Source organism: Ambystoma mexicanum, chromosome 6q (assembly GCF_040938575.1).
Source record: "Ambystoma mexicanum isolate Mex_15411 chromosome 6q, UKY_AmexF1_1, whole genome shotgun sequence".
NCBI classification, from domain to species: Eukaryota; Metazoa; Chordata; class Amphibia; order Caudata; family Ambystomatidae; genus Ambystoma; species Ambystoma mexicanum.
Window position 1 is genome coordinate 153,179,834 of NC_090937.1, and position 19,880 is coordinate 153,199,713.

The 19,880-nt window shown below is 46.7% G+C and overlaps 1 protein-coding gene across 2 annotated transcripts in view; it reads right to left on the reverse strand.

Annotated features, from left to right (window-relative positions):
* The window catches only part of RCHY1 (ring finger and CHY zinc finger domain containing 1), a 269,821-nt gene that overhangs the window by 84,816 nt on the left and 165,125 nt on the right, over positions 1-19,880 (reverse strand). The window lies entirely within an intron of this gene.

The following is a 19,880-nucleotide window of genomic DNA, read 5'->3' on the forward strand; positions in this document are numbered from 1 at the left end:
TGCTAGTGTGAGACAGACATGGTATCAAAAAAGATGACAGACAACAGATGAACAAGTTACTTACCAACTGGTAACGTTCTTTTGAGTGGATGTTCCTCCCACGTATTGCTCATTTATGATATTCGTATCTTGCCAGCTTTGCTGTTTCGGAAACAGTTTTTCTTGGCAGAGGGCACTGTGCACGAGGTTGTGGCGGCGATGTCCCTCGACGGTCTCCGTAGCGTGTCAACGTCACCAGCAGTATAAGTAGCTTGTGCCGCTCCCGTTGAATCAGTTCTGTTTTTTTGGTATAATCAACTAATCATTCAGTCGTGCCCCAGACTGTAAGCTCTTTGTGAAACGCAAAATGTAAATTACGTAAATTGTACAGTGGGGTAGGATGGGAGGGGCGATGAGGAATACGTGGGAGGAACCTCCAGTCAAAAGAATGTTACCAGTTGGAAAGTAACTTGTTCTTCGAATGGATTGTGTCCTCCACTTATTCCTCATCTATGGTAGACTCCCATAGCAGTGATAATTTAGGAAGTGGGAGTACTAATTAGTTTTATCATGGATAGAATGAAGTACAGCTTTTGCAAACAATCCCTCATGGAAAGAAGAGGCGTCTAAACAGGAATGCTTAACAAAAGTATGTATTGATGCCCAAGTTGCAGCTGAACAGATATCAACTACAGGGACTCCCCTCTGAAGAGCCGCGTAAGTTGCCTTACCCCTCATGGAATGGGCACGAAGCCCTTCCGGCGGGTCTTTCCCAGCTAACCTGTAACATTCTACAATAGCCAAAGTAATCCGGTGGGATAGAGTTTCTTTTAGTCACCGCTAATCCCAGTTTATGACCGGTATAACCCGCGTAAAGTTGGTCATGGTGGCGGAATTTTGACATTCTTGCTATATAAAAACTTTTTGGGTCCAATCTGTGTAACGTCTCCTCTTCTTTGCCCAAATGAGGAGGAGGGAAGAAGGTTGGGAGTGTTATTTTTTGTGACAAGTGAAAGTCTGACAAGTGAAAGTCAAACTACTTTCGGCAAGAAAGAAGGTTTAACTCTACCTTGTCCTTGTGAAAGGTAGTATATGGAGGTTTGCAAGAGAGAGCCTATAACTCACTAACCATGCGGGCTGATGTTAAAGCCACAAGAAGGGAGGTTTTAAGTGTTAAAAGCCTTAAAGGACAGGAATGTAAAGGCTCAAAAGGTATACAAGTTAGGAATTTCAACACAAGATTCAAATCCCAAGCAGAGACATCAAATGGTACTGCAAGGTACACGTTGGTGAGCCCTTTAAAAAATTGGATAATCAATGGAGTCTTGAAATAGGAAACGTCTTCCAAGGAGCGCTTAAAAATGGAATGTGCTGCCAGGTATCCCTTTATTGTTCCAACTTGGAGCCCCAGATTGGCCAAATGTAACAGAAAAGATAGCACCATAGGAGTGCCACATTGAAAAGGGTCCACATTCTTATCCTTGCGCCAGTTACTGAATTTATTCCAATGACACTGGTACAAGGATTTAGTCGCTGGCCTTCTGGCCGAAAGCAAAATCTCCATTACGTCATCCGTGAGGTCCCAATCCTTATATCTCAACCTCTCAGAAACCATGCATGAAGGTTGAGTGTTTTGACTTCTGGGTGGAGAACCAGACCTTCCTCTTGCAAGAGAAGTTCCTCTCTTTGTGGAAGACGTTTTGGAGGGCAGATGGACATGTCCAGAAGGTCCGGGTACCACATCCTCCTGGCCCAATCCGGGGCAATTAGGATGATGTGTTTGCCAAACTTTCTCAACCTCCTGATTATATGAGAAATCACAGGGACTGGGGGAAACGCGTACAGAAGTGGAAACTCCAAGTCCACCACAAACGCGTCTCCTAGAGCTCCTCTCGGAGGAAATTCCTGAGAGCAGTACAGTTCGCATTTCCAGTTGGCACCGTTGCAAACAGATCCACCTGAGGGGTTCCCCAAAGGGTGAAGATCTCTTGAAGGACTTCCTGAGCTAGTTCCCACTCGTGGGAGACTGTGCCCTGCCTGCTCTGAGCGTCTGCGCTGTGTTCTGCTCTCCGGCTAAGTGAACTGCAGACAGAGAGATTCCTTCTTGTACTGCCCAGAACCAGAGCTGCACAGTGGTAGTGACAATACGCCTCCTCTCTTGTGGAGGTAGTACATGGCCACCGTGTTGTCTGTCATTATCAAGACATTCTTTTCCCATACGGAGGGCAGGAAGGCCTTCAGCGCTAGTCGGATTGCCCTCAGCTCCAAAAGATTAGTTTGGACCACCGATTGTCAGATCGTTGGTGTGGGCTCCCCACCCCATGAGTGAGGCGTCCATCACTACTGTCATCTCCGGCCATGGTTGCCAAAAGGATTTTCCTTTGAAGATATTGTCGTTGCAAGCCCACCATAGAAGGTCCTGAGCCACTGTGCTTGGAACTTGCAGAAGATCCGACATATTCCCCGAGAATTGGGACCACTGAGTCCTCAGGGCCCACTGAAGGGCTCTCATCCTCAATCAGGCCTCTGGCACCAGAAGAATGCAGGATGCCATGAGACAGAGCAACCTCAGAAAATCGAAGGCCGGCAGATGCTAGGCATTCTGGAACTTTTTGTTACCACCTGCAGAATGTGATGAGGTCTAGCCTGGGGAGGCGAGGCTTACCCCGAGGAAGTATTCAGGACTACTCCGATAAATTAGAGTCTTTGGAATGGTACCATATGGGACTTCTTGTAATAGAAGGAGAAGCCCAGTTTGTGTAGGGAGTGGCAGGTGATTGATAGATGTTCCTGAGCTTGTTCGGGGGAACGAGCGATGATCAACCAATCGTCCAGGTAGGGGTAGACTTGAATCCCCCCTCTCCTGAGAGTTGTTGCCCCAACCGCCATCAGCTTAGTGAAAACCCTCGGGCTGAGGTCAGCCTGAATGGCAGAACTCGAAACTGAAAGTGAGAACCGCCAACCGCGAACCTCAGGTAATTTCTGTGCTTGAGATGGATTGGCACATGAAAGTAAGCATCCTGAAGGTCCAATGATACCAACCAGTCTTGGAGTTGGAGAGCCTGAAGGATCCGAGAAAGGGTTGCCATCGTCAACTTGTCCTTCCTGAGGAACTTGTTCAAGCTTCGTAAGTCCAAGATGGGTCTCAGTCCTCTGTCCTCCTTTGGGATGAGAAAGTAAGGGTAGTACCAACCCTTGTTCCTCTCCGCTACAGGTACATGTTCTATTGCACCTTTCTCTAGCAAGTTAAAATTTCTTGCACAAGGAGCGAATCTGGAATTTTGACAGAGTTGGCTCCCGGTGGATGATCCGGAGGCCTTTTTAGGAAGGGAAGGCAGTAACCTTGAGCTTCCGTTTCCAGTGCCCAAGCGTCTGAAGTAATGCCCCGCCATTCGTTCAGATTCTGAGAGATTCTGCCTCCCACCGGGGTCTTGTGTGACAAGGTCTCCGAGTGATTTGGAGGTGGCTGCAGGAACGGCTGAGGGCAAAGATGCCACTGCGGAGGCTGATTTCACACCTCTTCCTCGTCCACTACGAGGGAACTTTCTTTGGCCTTTTTGCACAGCCTGTCCTCTTCCTCGAGTAGTATCGAAAAGAACGACCTCTCCAGAAAGATGAGCCTGAATAAGGTTTTTGAGGCTGTCACATAGAGGCGCTAAGGGACTTCGACGCCGCTTTGGAGGTCTGCAATTTCTCTAAGCTCTTATCAGCTTTACTGCCGAACAGCCTTGAGCTGTCAAAAGTCATGTTGAGTAGCCTGGCCTGCACGTCCGGTGCAAAACCAGACTTCCTCAACCACGCAAATCTGTGCAGTACTGTGCTTGCATACATGGATCTGCTGATGCTGTCAGCAGTATCCAGTCCTGATTGGAGACTCTCTCCCATTGCCTCCTTGCCATCTTTAACAATATTCAGAAAGCCTTCCCTTTCTGCGCCTTCTAGAATATGTTCAGCCGCCGTAACACAATCCCACAGGGTATGGGTGAACCTGGCCAGGGTACAGGTAACAGCGGACTTAAGGGCCATACTGCCCGAGGTAAACACCTTGTGAGCCCAAGCGTCCACTTTTTTATCACCTCTATCCGGTGGGATAGATGGATAGGCTGACTGTCTTGTGGAAGTTGCAGCTTGTATCACTAGACTCTCAGGCGTAGGGTGCTTACTAAGATAATCAGGATCACTGCTTGATGGTCTATACTTTTTGGGAAAATTCCTACTGACTGCTGACCCAGATTCAGGAGCCTCTCAGTTTGCTACCACTGTTCTTTGAAGAGCCCTATGAAAAGGAAGAACTGGGTCTTTTTGCGGGCCCTAGTCCAGAATGTCTGTCATGTCATCCTGTTCGAAGGTTGGTGAGGTTCTACCCCAACCCATATAATCAGCAACCCTATTCATCAGGTTCCTGTACCCTGAGTCTGCATGTTCTGCAGGATCAGGTTTTGCAAAATCTAACTCTGATGACGTATCAAGGCCACTGGCAGAGTGAAGGGTGTCACAAAGATCTCTCATTTTTGACTCACGGTCAATTAATTCATCTGGTACACCTCTAGTACCAAATTGTACTCCCAATGGAGAAATATCTTCCTCTGAGGCAATTTCCTCCTCAAAAATAGAGGACATAGACTTAAAAAAGACTGACTTCAGTAGAGATGTGTACCTTTTTTCTTGCTCTTGAATTTGCCTCGAGGGAATTGACGGAATCTTCAAAGGCGTTGATGACCTCTTCGATAACGGAGCCAATTTCACCTTTGGCTTCGGCGTTGAACCAATCGGCGCAGCCGGCGTCTATGAACTCGTTGAATGCTTCAACGGTTTATGCTTCTTAGCCAGTGTCGGAGAATCATTCGACTCTCGAGGAACCTTTGACATTTTAACGTCGGGTCGAGAATGTCGAGTTTCCGCCTTACTACTGGCCTTAGCCAAAGTAGTTTCTGACATTCCCGCATCGTAAAATAGCGACCAGGCTCTGGCTCCTTCGAGATTTCTTTGAGGGGGTCGGACCGCATTCTCAAAGACATTCATCATGTGCACTCTAAATTCTTCCCGTTTTCTCGGGGAATCCGACCCAGTCGGGGGGGGGGGAAGGGAGAAAGGAGAAGGAGAAGAAGGAGAAGAAGGAGGAGAAGGAGGAGAAGGAGGAGAAGGAGGAGAAGGAGGAGAAGGAGGAGAAGGAGGAGAAGGAGAACTCTGAGTGCTTATGCCGATCCGAGTCTTTAAACTCACCAGACTTCCTATGCTTCTTCGAAGAGGCCTTCGAAGCTTACCGCCCCACTGCCAATTTTTGGAAAAACAGAACTGAAGCCAACAGGCACGGCACAAGCTACTTATACTGCTGGTGACGTCGACACGCTACAGAGACCATCGAGGGACATCGAAGCCACAACCTGGTGCACAGCGCCCTCTGCCGAGAATTATTTTTTCCAAAGCAGTGAAGCTGGCGAGATCCGAATATCATAGATGAGGAATAGTTGGGGGGAAAACAATCCATTCAAAATATATTTCTAAACAAAGCTTTGCTGATCAGGATGGTGTACCACCAAACTAACCCTATGGGATTTTCCCTGCCCAAAGAAATCTAAGGAAAGTCTGTGTCAAGTCGGTCTGTGTCAAAACCTATGCTTGTCCTCACAACTACAACAAAATCTAGTGGGGAAATGTTCTCAACCAAATATAAGTACTCAAGTTCAACATAGTTCCAACGTAACTTTGTTTCAAGGAGGTTTGATCCGTTATAAAGTTACCTTCTGTAGGTTCACCGTCATCACAGTTTGCATCAAAAGAAGGTCTTGGGTTTTCCTTCCCCAAGTTCAAATGTAATCAAGTTCATACAACACTGTGATATTGGGACTCCCTTCCCCCAAGATAAACACTCTCCAGTTCTTTGCTTCTGAGGGATCCCTTCCCCGAGATTTATACTGAACAGTTAACTTGCTTCCTCTGCTCACAAGTTCATAAGAGAATACCTGGTATGTTTGCTCCATCATTTGCTTAGCTTCACCAAGAACACACACTTCTTTACTCCTTTTCCAATATGTAGCGGTTTCAGACCACAAGGTCCACCCATTACAGGCCAGGCAACCAGCAACCACATGCCTTGTCTGTGATTTGACTCTTGATGTTGGTAATGTCAATGTTAGAAAACGTCCTGGTCTAGGCGCAGTTGTCAGACCACACGGTCCACACATCACAAGTCACGCAACCATACGTTTCCCCACAGCCTTTTAATAATATTCAAAACAACTTCACTTTCACATTTTCCTTAAAGTGCTTTTCTGATAGTGGGTTACTTAATATACTCGATTGTCCCAGAAAGTTAATGCAGTCTTTAGCAAGTTACATTCTAATCACATAACAGCTTTCTTTTCGTTCAGTATTTCACAAATCTCACATTTACTTGGTTTCACTCAAACCACGACTTTCCTGCTGCTCAAGATTCATGAAGTGCAATGTTGTGTTGCTTCCATCAGGATAGCACCGTTCATTCTGTTGGGCTTTCAATAAATGTAGCTTTAAGTTGTACAAACTTGAATAACAACTTTTATGCAGTTCGGTATTCACTAAATGTAGTTTTCACTACTTCCAAGGACCACTACCCATTCCAAGGTCCCTTGGAACGCTACGGCGTTCGTACTCAGAACACTTACCAAGTCTCTGAAGCTCCCTTCGGCGGCTCCTCCCTGAACAGGAAAACCAACTTGTCAGTTCGCTGGGTACTCCACTCCATTCAGCACAGCCAGCCTTTGTGATTGGCTCTGCCTCTGCTCCCCAGTAGCGCCTGCTGTTCGCCTTCCCTCACAGGAGCTCCCAGTCCCGTGCAGTCACCTCAGCAAGACTCTCAGGATCTTCGGCTGCGCGTCGGCATCACGGCTCCTCGCTCCTCAGCACAGCAATTCCAGGGTTCTCTTCTTCTGCGAGTGCACCTCTCATGTGCTTGTGGATTCCACCTTGTATACTCTAATCAAGCAGTTCTAACAGGCTGCATGTGAAATTAGGTATCCTCAATTGCCTGACCCTCGAGTACATTAGTGTGAAATGCATGATCTTCATTACCACATGCCTTCAGACCACTCTCCTTTGTCTCAGTACCAGAGTGGTGTTTAGAAAAGAAAACCGCACTACTCCTAGTTGCCTCTTCTACTTCTCAATACGTAAGGGAACATTATAGGGGAGGATGGGATGATACTGGCTAAAGGCTCCATGGAGGGGAGGTTAGATCAATATAATGAAAGGGGGGATACCATGTCTCGCCTTCGTGTACCCACTCTCCAATCCCCAAGGACCCTCCACTCAGGTGATCCTCCCTCGCTTGTCCACCCCCAGGGTTGGGATCCAAAAGTGATGGCCCTTCCCTGGCCACCTGAACAGAAGATCCCAGAGGAGTAGATGCAAGGCTACCTTTAGGTTTTTCACACTAGGTTGTCATTTCACACACAAGTAAAGAATATGTGGCCTGGCTCTCTTCCTCTGACATCCATTGCATGGTTACTCTTTTGCCACCAAATCTGTGTCAATGCTGCGCTTCATGTTGGTAGCACTGTACAGCACTGCTCTGCCATCAATCTATTGATTCTCGTTCTATGGCAGTTTCATTGCTGATTTCACCCCAGCTTCCACTAGGATAGTCCTCGATGCAAGTTCTGGGACCAGAGCATGCACTTTGAGACACATAAGTACTTATCACCTGTCTGGAGAACAGGCACTAAAGTTTATGTCTGTGCAGTCTATGCAACCACGGCATCCAGATCGTTCATGAATCCATCTCTAGCTTAACGTGGTTTCAAGATCAGAAATTTTCTGCAGTTTGAGGGTCTGGGAGTCAGAGACTGGAACAATGGTGGCATATTGATTGATAAAAACATTTATTCTAGAACAAATGAGACTGGTTGGAGTAAGCCCTAACAAGCCCTTTCTCTAGGAGGCGTTTCCCTGCCTCAACAAAACGAACTATGGTTATTGTCAGCATCAGGATGTCCAAATTATAGCGGACCGTCCCGTGTCCAAAACCCATGCCAACGCTCACATGCTAAACTTAGGATAACATGAAAGGGTAAATGTCTGTTTGACTGATGACCCGCAGCCCCTTATTTTCAATACAAAAGGTCCAAATGAAAATTCAAAGGGTGCAAAGAAAAGGCAAATACAAGTTCCACAAGGCTTGGGGTTGATTCCCCTTTCCCCACAGCCTTTCTCGTACTCCACCAATGTGATTCTTGATGAGCAGACCTGCTTTCCAGGGATGTCACACAGAGGTTCAAAACCGGTGTTGAAAAGCAAACAAAAGTTCCATAAGAGCCAGAGTTTGGACTTCCTTTCCCCAAGGTCTTTCCAGTATTTGTTCATGGTTATCTTTTAAATGCAGACCTGCCCTCCTAAGGCTGCAATAAAGTCACAACAGATTGCATTTATTCTTCTGACTTGTGGTGGGTCTCCAACCTTATTCACGATACTCCCCTCTTTGGCCCACTTGCTTGTTAATTAGGGTACATCAGGTTCTTCACCTCCAACCTTGGACTATTACCCTGCCAAGGACTCTGGGTGTCACTGGTCCACACGAAGTTGGTATCCTTTTCAAGTATTGTTTAGGGATCACTTCCCCAACCTGGAGTCCCAATCTCTTCCATTTGTTCACTTTTAGTGCTTCTTTACTTGATTCTCTCTCTATTCCCTAGCCCCGGTTTACTGCCTTGCCAGGGTCTGTAACTGTTACTGGTCTCTGTGGGGTCCACACTCCCCCTTTTCTGTAGTATCATTTGACGAACACTTCCGCAGTATGGGTTCTCAATCTCTTTCACGTATTCACTCTGTTTCTTTGCTCAAATCTCTGTTCCACAGCCCTGGTTTACTCCTCTGCCAGGGTCTGTGTTGCCACTGGTTTCTGTAGGGACCGTGCTCCCCCTTGTCATAAATTGGGGATTGCCTTTTCTCCACGACTCTGAGACCCCCTTAACTTGATTGATTACAATGGTATCTCTCCTCACTCTGTCTTCACTCCGTAGCCCTAGTTCACTCTGCTGCCAAGGTCCATGAATGTTCTTCACATTTATAAGGAACAAGTTACTTACCTGTAACTGTTGTTTTCCAGCATGGGTCTGGCATGGATTCACACGCTCATGAATATTCCCAGTTAGGCTGGGAATCCTCAGTAAAAGAAAAAAATTAGTTAGTTTCATTTCTGAACTGTCTTTCTCCTAACAACCAATCAATGAGCTCTGGGTCATACTGCCCCCAGCCAATTACTGCCCTCTACCTAAACCCCTCCTCTGGCAGCCCTCTTCAGATTTGGTAGCACGTTAAATGGCAGTAGGACCAAGAGAAGAGCCGCAGAGGGGTGGCAGGAGGGTTTGCATGTGAATCCATGCCAGACCCATGCTGGAGAACAACAGTTACAGGTAAGTAACTTGTTCCTTCTCCAGCATGTGGTCTGGCAGGGATTCACATGTTCATGAATAAAGAATACAAAAGCGGTACACACATGCACAACCCCGGGAGGTGGCAAGGCTCAACATAAGCATCTCTTACCTCCTCACCAGGCTCACCTTCAAGTGAACAGGTTGCGCAGCACTGCTTAGCCGACTCTGGACTCCTCTCTGGAATCCCTGTCGATGCAGTAGAATTTCGTGAAGGTGTGCGTCGACCTCCACGTAGCAGCCCTGCAGATGTCCAGCAGGGGCACACCAGACAAGACCGCTGTTGTAGCAGCGATCGCTCTGGTAGAATGGACTCTCGGACAGCCAGGCAGCGGTCGGTTTGCCAACCGGCGACAGTAGGTGATGCAGGCGGAGAGCCACCTGGAAATGGAAGCCTTGGACATGGTCTTCCTATGGTTCACAGGACCAAAGTTCACAAAAAGTTGAGAGGTTTTCCGGAAACTTAGTGCGGGGCACATAACTGTAACCACATCCAACAAGTGCAAATTCTTTTCAGCCGGTGACGAAGGTGTCGAAAAAAATACAGGCAACACCAAGAGCTCGTTGAGGTGAAATTCAGATGCAACCTTGGGTATGAAGGAGGGGTGCGTCTGCAGCACCACCCTTGTTTCGTGAAAATTCAAGTAAGGCAGCTTGCATGACAGGGCCTGGATCTCACCTACTCGTCTTGCAGAGGTGATGGCCACATGAAAAGCTGTCTTCCACTACAAACGTTAGTTGAGCTGAGCTGAATGCATAGGTTCGAATGGGGCTCCCATGAGCCTGGTCAGCACCACATTGAGTTCCCACGCCGGGGTCGTAACCTTCACCGGCGGGAACGAGTTGAACAGTCCTTTGATGAACTCCTTCACCAGACGATGCGACCACAAAGAAGCCTGTCCCGGAGATCTGGTGTAGCGGGAGATAGCTGCCAGGTGCACCTTAATAGAGGCATGGCCCGGTCCTGATTTGGCTAATGATAGCAAATATGGAAGTACTTGAGGAGCCGTGACCCGCAAGGGGTTAATCTTCTGAGATCGGCACCAAATCACAAACCGCTTCCATTTGTGTCCGTAGCAATTCAGAGTAGACGATGCTGTAGCCTTTGCGAGAACTTCCTTGCAGTCCGGCGGGATATCGTAGCCACTGAATTCTAGTGCTGCAGGAGCCAGGCCTTCAGGTTGAGAGACCCTGGATCGTGGTGAAGAATGGCGCCTCCTTTCCTGGCGAGAAGATCTGCGACCACCGGTAGCTTGACTGGTGGAGATGCTGACATGCTGAGAAGGCCTGGGTACCAGATCTGCCGGGGCCACGCCAAAGCGACGAGTATCATCCGGCACTGAAACCGTCTGAGTTGACTGTTGACTCGACGGCAACAGAGGCAACGCATACAGAAAGAGGCCTTTTCAAGGGAATGAGAATGTGTCTCCCATGCTCCCCTGCTGGGGGAACCTGCTGGCAAACCTCTGGTACTTGGTGTTCGTCGCCATCGCAAACAAGTCAATCTAGAGTTTGCCCCATTTGACGATAATGTTCTCCACTAGGTCCTGCCGAAGTTCCCACTCGTGGCAAGAGCGAAGCTCCCTGCTCAGAGAGTCGGCGACCGGGTTTCTTTACTCCTGCCAGATGAATCGGAATAAGGAACATCCCCTGGGCGACGGTCCAGGTTCATAAATCCTGTGCCTCTTTGGAGAGAGCTGGGGATCTGGTGCCCCCCTGTTTCCCGATGTAAAACATTGTGGTGGTATTGTCTGTGAACCACCTTGCCCTTGAGGCACGGCAGGAATGATTTGAGGGCCCAAAACACTGCCCATAGTTCCAGAACGTTGATGTGCAACGTCTTCTCCGGCAGCCACAGGCTTCTGGTGTGAATGCTTCCAGTGTGGGATCTCCATCCTTCCAGAGAAGCGTCCGTTGTGACCGTCTCCTGGTGCGGTGGGGAATGGAAATCTGCGCCTCCGGTCAAATGCGAGCGCGCGCCCCACCACCTTATCGCCCGACGGAACCCCTCGTCGATTGCGATCCTGTCTTGGAAGCATCTGGACACCTGGATCCAACGGGCGTCGATGGAACTCCTGTAGAGGGCGTATCCGCAACCTGCAGAGCCGCATTAGGTAAATGCGGGACGACATGATGCCGAGCAGAGACTTGATGGCCCTCACTGTGGCAATCTTCAGAACTAACAGCTGTTGCACCTTGCCCAGGATGGCCGCCATCCTCTCTTCAGACGGCGATGCCAGGCATGACACAGTGTTGAGGCGGTATCCCAGGAACAGTGCGTCCTACGATGGAGTCAAGCAGGACTTTGCATAATTCACTGAGAACCCCAGATCGGTCAGTAGGCGGATGGTCCTTGCCGTGTGATCGACGGCGATGTCTCTTGATCTGGCCCGGATGAGCCAGTCATCCAAGTAAGGGTAGACGTGGATCCCCTGTAGCTATCGATGGGCCGCCACCAGCGCAAGGCACTTGGTGAAGACTCTGGGCACCGACTTCAGCCCGAAAGGAAGGGCCTTTAATTGGTAATGCTTCCCCTGAACGAGGAAGTGCAGAAACTTGCAGTGTCCTTTGTGACTGGGGGTGTGGAAGTACGCATCCTGTAGATCCAACGACGACAGAAAATCTCCCTCTTCCAGTTGTCCGAGCACGTGTTGAAGAGTGACCATTCAGAACTTCTGGGACTTTATGTATTTGTTCAGTCGTCGCAGGCCGAGAATGGGCCTCAAGCCCCCGGTCTTGTTTCGCATGAGGAAGTACCTTGAGTAAACTCTGGAAGCCGCTTTGGAACCAGCTCTATCGCCCCTTTCTTTGGCCCGAACCTCCAGCAGCAGCTGAGGGTTGTGGTTTTCCTGTTGGGCCAACAGTGATATTTGGGGACACTTTAGTTGGAACTCTGTGTCCGTGGGCGAGAGCGTCCAGCACCCAACGTTCGGTGGAGATGGTCGGTCACCCGCTGACTAAGTTTGTCAACCGGCCTGTCATGGGACAAGACAGTAAACACTGTGTATCAGGTCCTAGTGGGGGCCATAGACTAATGATAGCCAGTAAACTGAAGAAACATGCAGGTAGAAGGAGAATCCAGCCTATGTCCTTCTTGCAGGAGAAATGGCCTACAAACTACATTTCCCAAGTATACCCGGGCCAAGAACTACTTAATGAAGCCCACGATAGACGGGGCATATGCGCGCGTGCCCGCAAGAACATCCAGAGCACGGGGCTTGTGCTCAGATGCTCGACCAGAGAAGAAGTCTTCTCCGGAGCTCCGAGCAAGGGGAAGCACATGAGGGGCCATGCCCCAGAGATCCTCCACCCAGGACCCTCGCCTGCTAAAGATAAGAACCGCCCGCCTCAGGGAGCCCAAGCAGCATGGGGGGATGGCGCACAACGTTGCGAGGCAGCAAAAGGAAGCAAGCGAATCCTCCAGCAGCAGCGGCAAGGGGCACACACAGGGGGGCATTGCCCAGGGTTCTCACGTCCCCGTGCTCCAAAGAAAACTAAGTTTATTGCGCCATCATTTCCAGCGCCATAGTCTGTTCAAATGCAACCTTGAACCACGCGCAGATCCTAGTGGGCGGCAGCGCGAGAGCAGTGCATGTGTTTAACATACTAATTAGCCATGTGCTGCGATGCAGGAAACAATCGCATTTAACTTCACGCAGTTTTCAGAATAACCGCAACGCGTCACGTGCGACTGACAGCACGGGTCATTACCACGTTGAGGCTCATTATACAGAGACCTCCACCCCTAGCAAGCAGCCTTTTGCAGAGCCACGCGCGGCTATAAATCTGCACGTGTTGAGGATAACCCAGAACAAACATGCGCTTAACACATGGGCGCATGACACGCCTATAGAGCACTCAGAAGGGTGCAACTAACCTTTTGCATGAATGGAAACATGTAAATGCTTGGTGTGTGAAGAAACACACAGATAGTAACTCCTACTCTCTTTACAGCAATAATACTGCTCCAGACCATGGACCAGAGAGTGCGCAGGCAGGAGGCCAGCACTCACCCCAGAGATACGTCTCTTTCTGGCTCCCAAGCCTTGTTGTGTGGGTGTGGGGGGAAATTGTGCATGCTAGTAATTGAACGTATGTTTCATTGTGTTACCCTATGTGTCATGATGCCTACCCCCGGGGACCCAGACCAAGTTCAGCAACCCCGGAAGCAGGCATCAAGTTATCCCAAGCAAGCCCAACAAGCCCTGCTAGGGGCTATTTGGGTCCAGTCCTGGCGCCTATGGCGCCAGGCTCATATGGAGAGTCAGTCCTGGCGCCATAGTCGCCAGGCTCATAGATTAAAATTTACCTGATGCAGACCATGCTGCAAGAGCTCCAAGCCAAAGGAGGCTTGAGAGGGACTACTTTACTACTATTTTTTACTCTGGCAGGGCTGGGGAGGAATACTTACCTGGGACTACTTTGGGGGCTATTTAAACCACGCCCGAAGAGCAGCACACCCTTCGCGTTATTCTGCATCCAGCAGCGTAACGCTCACCGTGTCTGCAAGTCTGCATCCAGCCTTCTGCCACGCCCGCCTCGAGTTTGGAGCTCCTAGAAAAAGGGAGAAAGAAGGAGAAAAGGTTAGAACAAGAGCAATACCTTTGATCCTTACCTGAATTCCCGATCCATCGCGCCTTCGAGCTGGAAGAAAGAAGCTATTTATGCGCGTCGCCTCGCCTGCTGCAGCGCCGCGCTGAACTCACCGGCCTTCGTAGCATCTTCACATTCCACCGCATCCTCCTGCATGTTCCCGCCGCACTCCGGCACCTAAGGAGAAGACAAGAACAGCAAGGTGAGCCAAGGGAATACACAGAGGAATATTAGTTACCCCCACATAGACTTACCTGATTTTACCACAGGGGGTACTATTCCTCTTCACAGGTCGGCGCAGCTTCCACTGCATCTTCGCCGAACCCCGGCCCCTAAAGGGAAACAAAAGGACAGCAAGGTGAAACAAAGGGACTGACAAGGGGAACCCTCCTGACCACAATAGACTTACCTGATTTTACCGCCGGAGGCATTATTCCCAGAGACTTCATACTTTTTCTCACGCCTGAATAAGGGAGAAAGCAACAGGTTACATATTGACATTTTATCGAACTGAGTTGGAAAATACAAATCCTTACCAGAATACTACCGGTTGCCACGAGGAATTCCTCATTAGGGTCAAGCTGCAACCTGCAAGGAATCGGACAAGAGTGAAAGCCAGGCATTTGAACTCTTACGAACTTTATACTTACGGCGTCTTGCCGGGAATCTCGGAGTCAATATTGTTCTGGAACTCACCAATTCCTTCGCGCCAGTGAAGCAACTGTTTATCAACGCGCCCCTGCGCTCAATGTAGGATGGAGAGCTCATCTTTTCAAACCATCAGGTGAGACTATAAAAGGGGACATCCAAAGGTGATCTGTGGGGAGAACAGCGGGGGGTAGGGGATTTACGCTCAACTCCACTGGTGGTTAATTCCCTTTCTTCATTTGCAGAAGAATATTCCTATGGGCCAAGCAAACGAAGCTAGGTGGGCCAGTCCAGTCCGTTATCTCGGCCGTACGCGTCACATTGGTGGAGACCGCAGCTGTCCAGTTCCGATCGACGCCTATGTGGGAGCCAGGTGAGTGTAACACTATGTTCCCTTACCTGTCCACCTCCCCTCTCCTAGTCCTCTCACCGGTTACCCTTGCTACTGAACCCATCCAACCATTGTGATCCTAACCCTCTTTCCCCGCCAGGGTCTCGGAGGCTTGTGTAAGTTCTAACTTGCAGGCGCCTAGACTGTGGAGGGGTTGATTGGTTCGTGCCACTCCTGAGCCTGGAAACTGAAGCCGTGACAGAAGCACAAGCCCAAGTGTCATAGGCCCCTCGAGTGGTACGACCCGGCTGGCTATGGAGGAGGTCACAAAGGTCCTGCAGGACCTGCAGCCTGACCTCGCTGCCACCAGGCAAGACTATGCGTGTTGGCCACCCAAGTGTGTAGTTTATCAGCGCAAGCGTCCCCTCTTCCCAGCGGGGCTTCAGCACCCACTCCAGTTCAAGTTCATGTAACCCCAGAGCATGTGGTCCCTCTGGCCCCACCTGAGAGATATGGTGGGGATCCTCAAAAATACCAAACCTTCTTAACGCAGTGTAAGCTCAATTTTTTGACCAACCAACAGCATTCAGAACACCCCACCCAAATCTAGAACGGCCTTTGTTATATCATATCTAACAGGGGATGCAGCGGCCTGGGCAAACTCATTGGTACAGAGGGATGATGAGGTGTTGTACAATTGGGAAGAATTCCAGACAGAGTTTGGAAAGATTTTCCACCGCAGGGCGGCGGTTATGTGCAAAGACCAGGAATTGTAAACAGAAAGAGGATTCAACTTGGGAACCCTCCCGTCCCCTGCACACTTTCAAATGTTTGGATTAATCCAATACAGTTGTTTAAACTACGTTATATGCATTGTACATACATTTGTTTCTAACACATATGGTCAGACACAGGAGTGTGAGATAAAAAAATATATATCTTTATAGTCAGGCTGTATTATTTTCAGCAAGAATTATAGTTCAGACAAAGATTATTTACAGTGCATAGAAACAGTATCAATAGATAAAGCTCAAATTGAAGAAAAATGGAGTCCAAGTTGATTAGCGACGCGTTTCGAGGAAGTTCTCCTCTTCTTCATAAGGCCACACTTGGACTCTTAATGTAAAAGGAAAGCATAAATTCAGTGAAGAAAATTTTGTAAGCACAATGCATAGACTGTTCATGTCATATTAAATGTATACAGTTAAAAGAATAAATGGCATTAATTGTATTTAGAACATTAATCTGTCCCTAAAAAATAGGGAATTGAAACAATGTAACATGTTCTAATATGCATTGTAATTCATGCAACATTATAAGATTAACTAGGTTGCTCCTGCTCGAGAGAGGGGCTGAAGGTCTACTGAAGCATCTCTTCCTGCAAAATTAACTGTATAACGTCCATCATATTGTAATTTAGTAGAGTAATACCTCTAATGGGATCTATCACGTGGATGGTGAAACATAAGCTAAAGAAAATTAAATATGTAGGTAAAAAAACACTCAGATAGTTCTTAGGCTATATCAATCTAATATGGAAGAAATACAAAAATCGTTACCTCTGTGAGTAGAAAGTGCCGGAAACAGAGAACCGGACGGAGCGGTGAAAATAGATAGACAGTCTTCGTACATCAGTTAGTTCCTTAAAACATGGCTAATTCCCAAAAAGATACCAGAAATCTAAAGAAAACAAAGCCTGATCAATGCCAAGCTCAATGTTCAAACGTAACAGTCATAGGTGTGAGATAAAAAAAATTGAGTAACATACCTAACCAAAATATGAAGGGCGGAAAATAATCAATACAGCGGCCCACATAAGGATGTAGAGCTTAAGTAATCCGCCGTCACTACAGAGGTGCCTCAGTATGTGGGAATTCTGTCATACGAATAGCCAAGCTGAACAGGAATGAAGTCCTGATTAGTATAATATACCTAGCAATCTGATATGAAGTAATGGAAACATAATATGGTGTTTAATCAAGGCAAAAAATGTAGAGAATTACCGTGGTAAGAATGTGCAAATGGCACAATTCTCAAAGCTGATGTGCAACTGAAGTCAAAATTGTGTGGCCGGTCAACAGCTGAAGAATCCGGCAGTAATAGGTCAGTTAGAGTATCAACTAAAGAAAATGTAAGGAAAACAGAAAAAAAAGAATCATGAGACTAAGGAACTATTTCCCTGGTCCCTAGATAGATAAATGCACATGCATTCACGCTTACCTGGAGCATAGGGGGGCAATCCTGAACAGAGTCTGTTCAGCCGAGTGGCTTGTTGTTCACAAACCATGGAGACTACATGTGACCATGGAGATAAATAGAGGACTGAAGTAATAGGTGAAGAAGAAGGACTAAGAAGTAAATGGGCCTCAAGGTCGGCCATCTTGGAACAAGGTTATATTGTAATGGAGGTGTAGATCTCTAGGCATTCAATGACAAGAAGTAACTTAAATCGGGAAGCGTAAAGGTGCGTAACTAAATAAATTAAAAGGAAAAAATTCATACAGTACAGAAACCTATTGTGCGATGTAAATCGGACATTACAAATACTAGTCCGCACATCGTAGAACGGGGAGAGGAAAGTTGAGAAAAATAGTGTACCATGTGAAATAGAGTCGAAATTAGCAATGACAAAGGGTCTTGAATCGAACGAAACGCTCGGATCTTAAAAGGGAAAAAAATAGCACGGAAAAAATGAATATAATGTTCAGATTATCTGGCTAAGGTCATTTAATGACCATGTGTAACCTATCAGTCCAAAATAGGTGGATCACATGGATTCACATTATGCAGGAAGAGGGAAAAAAAACCTTAAATCTCTCTCTCATTGCATGGACAACATAGTGCAATATAACAATCTCAATGGGGTAAATGCATTTATTTTACAAAAAATCAAAATTAAATGTGATAAGTATAACAAAATGACAAAAAATGAAAATTAAGAATAAGAACAATTTTTACACTGTGTTTACAGGCAATTATTTTTATGGCAACCATCTACTAGTCTCAACAAAGTAGTGCCTTAGATCACAGTCAGACACAGGAATAGCAATGTGACCCTCAATTTTATGTTGAAGATCAATCATTCCTTATTGTCAAATTCAAATCACAGAAAACAGTTCAATGTGAAATCTTCATTTAGACCCCAGGGCTGTAAAGAGCTTAACTTATCAATCCAATAAGCTTCTCTTTGTAGTAAGAGTGACTGATAGTCACCTCCTCTTGTAGGTCGTTTAACAACTTCTAGCACCTGGTATTTTAGTTGGGCAATTGTATGTTTTTGCATGTTGAAGTGGCGAGCTACCGGTGAGTATTGATTATTACATCTTATGTTCGACTTGTGTTCAGACAGTCTTGATTTAACAGATCTTTTGGTCTGTCCTACATACACTTTGCCACAAGGGCACTTCAACATATATATGACACCTGATGTCAGACACGTAGAATAGTCTCTTAATTTGATTTTTTGACCATTCCTGGGGTGAGTCACTACATTACCTTTGATTGTGTTATTACAGTGTATACACCCTAAGCAGGGGAAGGTGCCTAGTTTTTTGGTAGCTAGGAAAAGTTGTTTCTCCTTTGGTACTCTTTCAGCTTTCACCAGCTTGTCTCTTATATTTTTACCCCTTTTAAAACACATCATTGGTGGTGTGGGGAACAATTCCAATAGAGTTTGATCATTATGGAGAATATTCCAATGTTTCTTTATACTTTTTGTGATCTGAAAACTCTGTCTTGAGAATTTTGATATGTATAAAAGTGGGGTATCTTTAACCTCAGATTTAGGTTTCAGTAAATCTGTACGGGGGATCTCTGAAGCTCTGTCTTTGGCAATTTCCAAAATTTCTGGTGGATAGCCTCTGTTCTGAAATTTACTAACAAGATTTGTGCATTCCTTATCTAGAACTTCTGGGTCAGAAATTATTCTTTTCAGGCGTAATATTTGACTATATGGTAGACTTTGGAGCATCGCCCTCGGGTGGAAGCTGGAATAGTGAAGCAGATTGTTTACATCAGTCGGTTTGTGGTATATAGACGTAGCTATCTTATTGTTAACAATGCTTAAGTTAACGTCAAGAAAATGTAAATAAGGGTTACCAATCTCAATAGTAAATTTAATCCTAGGATGCACTAAATTGAGGTATTCAAAAAACTGGTCCAAGTCATCTCGTGTGCCACACCAAATGCAGAAAATGTCATCAATAAACCTCTTCCAGGTTAAAATGTATGCTGCCCATGTGGGATGTTCCAGTACATGCTGACTTTCGAACTGAAACATAAAAGTATTAGCGTACACGGGCGCCATCGATGATCCCATCGAGGTACCCGATGTTTGTAAAAAGTATTTACCCTGATGTCTAAAATAGCTATTGTAGAGGATTAAGTTAAGTAGCTCCAGAATGAATTGAGGATTACCTTTCACACCTGAATTGTTAAGTAACAACCATTCAACAGAATCTATACCTTCACTATGGGGTATTGAAGTATATAAGCTACATACGTCCAGGCTGAATAGTATGCAGTCTTCACTAATAGCTGAAAAGTCTTTAAGTCCATTAAGGAAGTCTGTTGTATCCTTTAGGTATGTGGATGATGCCTGTATAAGCGGTTGTAGTAATCTGTCAATGTAGACTTTACATTTTCTTGACGTTAACTTAAGCATTGTTAACAATAAGATAGCTACGTCTATATACCACAAACCGACTGATGTAAACAATCTGCTTCACTATTCCAGCTTCCACCCGAGGGCGATGCTCCAAAGTCTACCATATAGTCAAATATTACGCCTGAAAAGAATAATTTCTGACCCAGAAGTTCTAGATAAGGAATGCACAAATCTTGTTAGTAAATTTCAGAACAGAGGCTATCCACCAGAAATTTTGGAAATTGCCAAAGACAGAGCTTCAGAGATCCCCCGTACA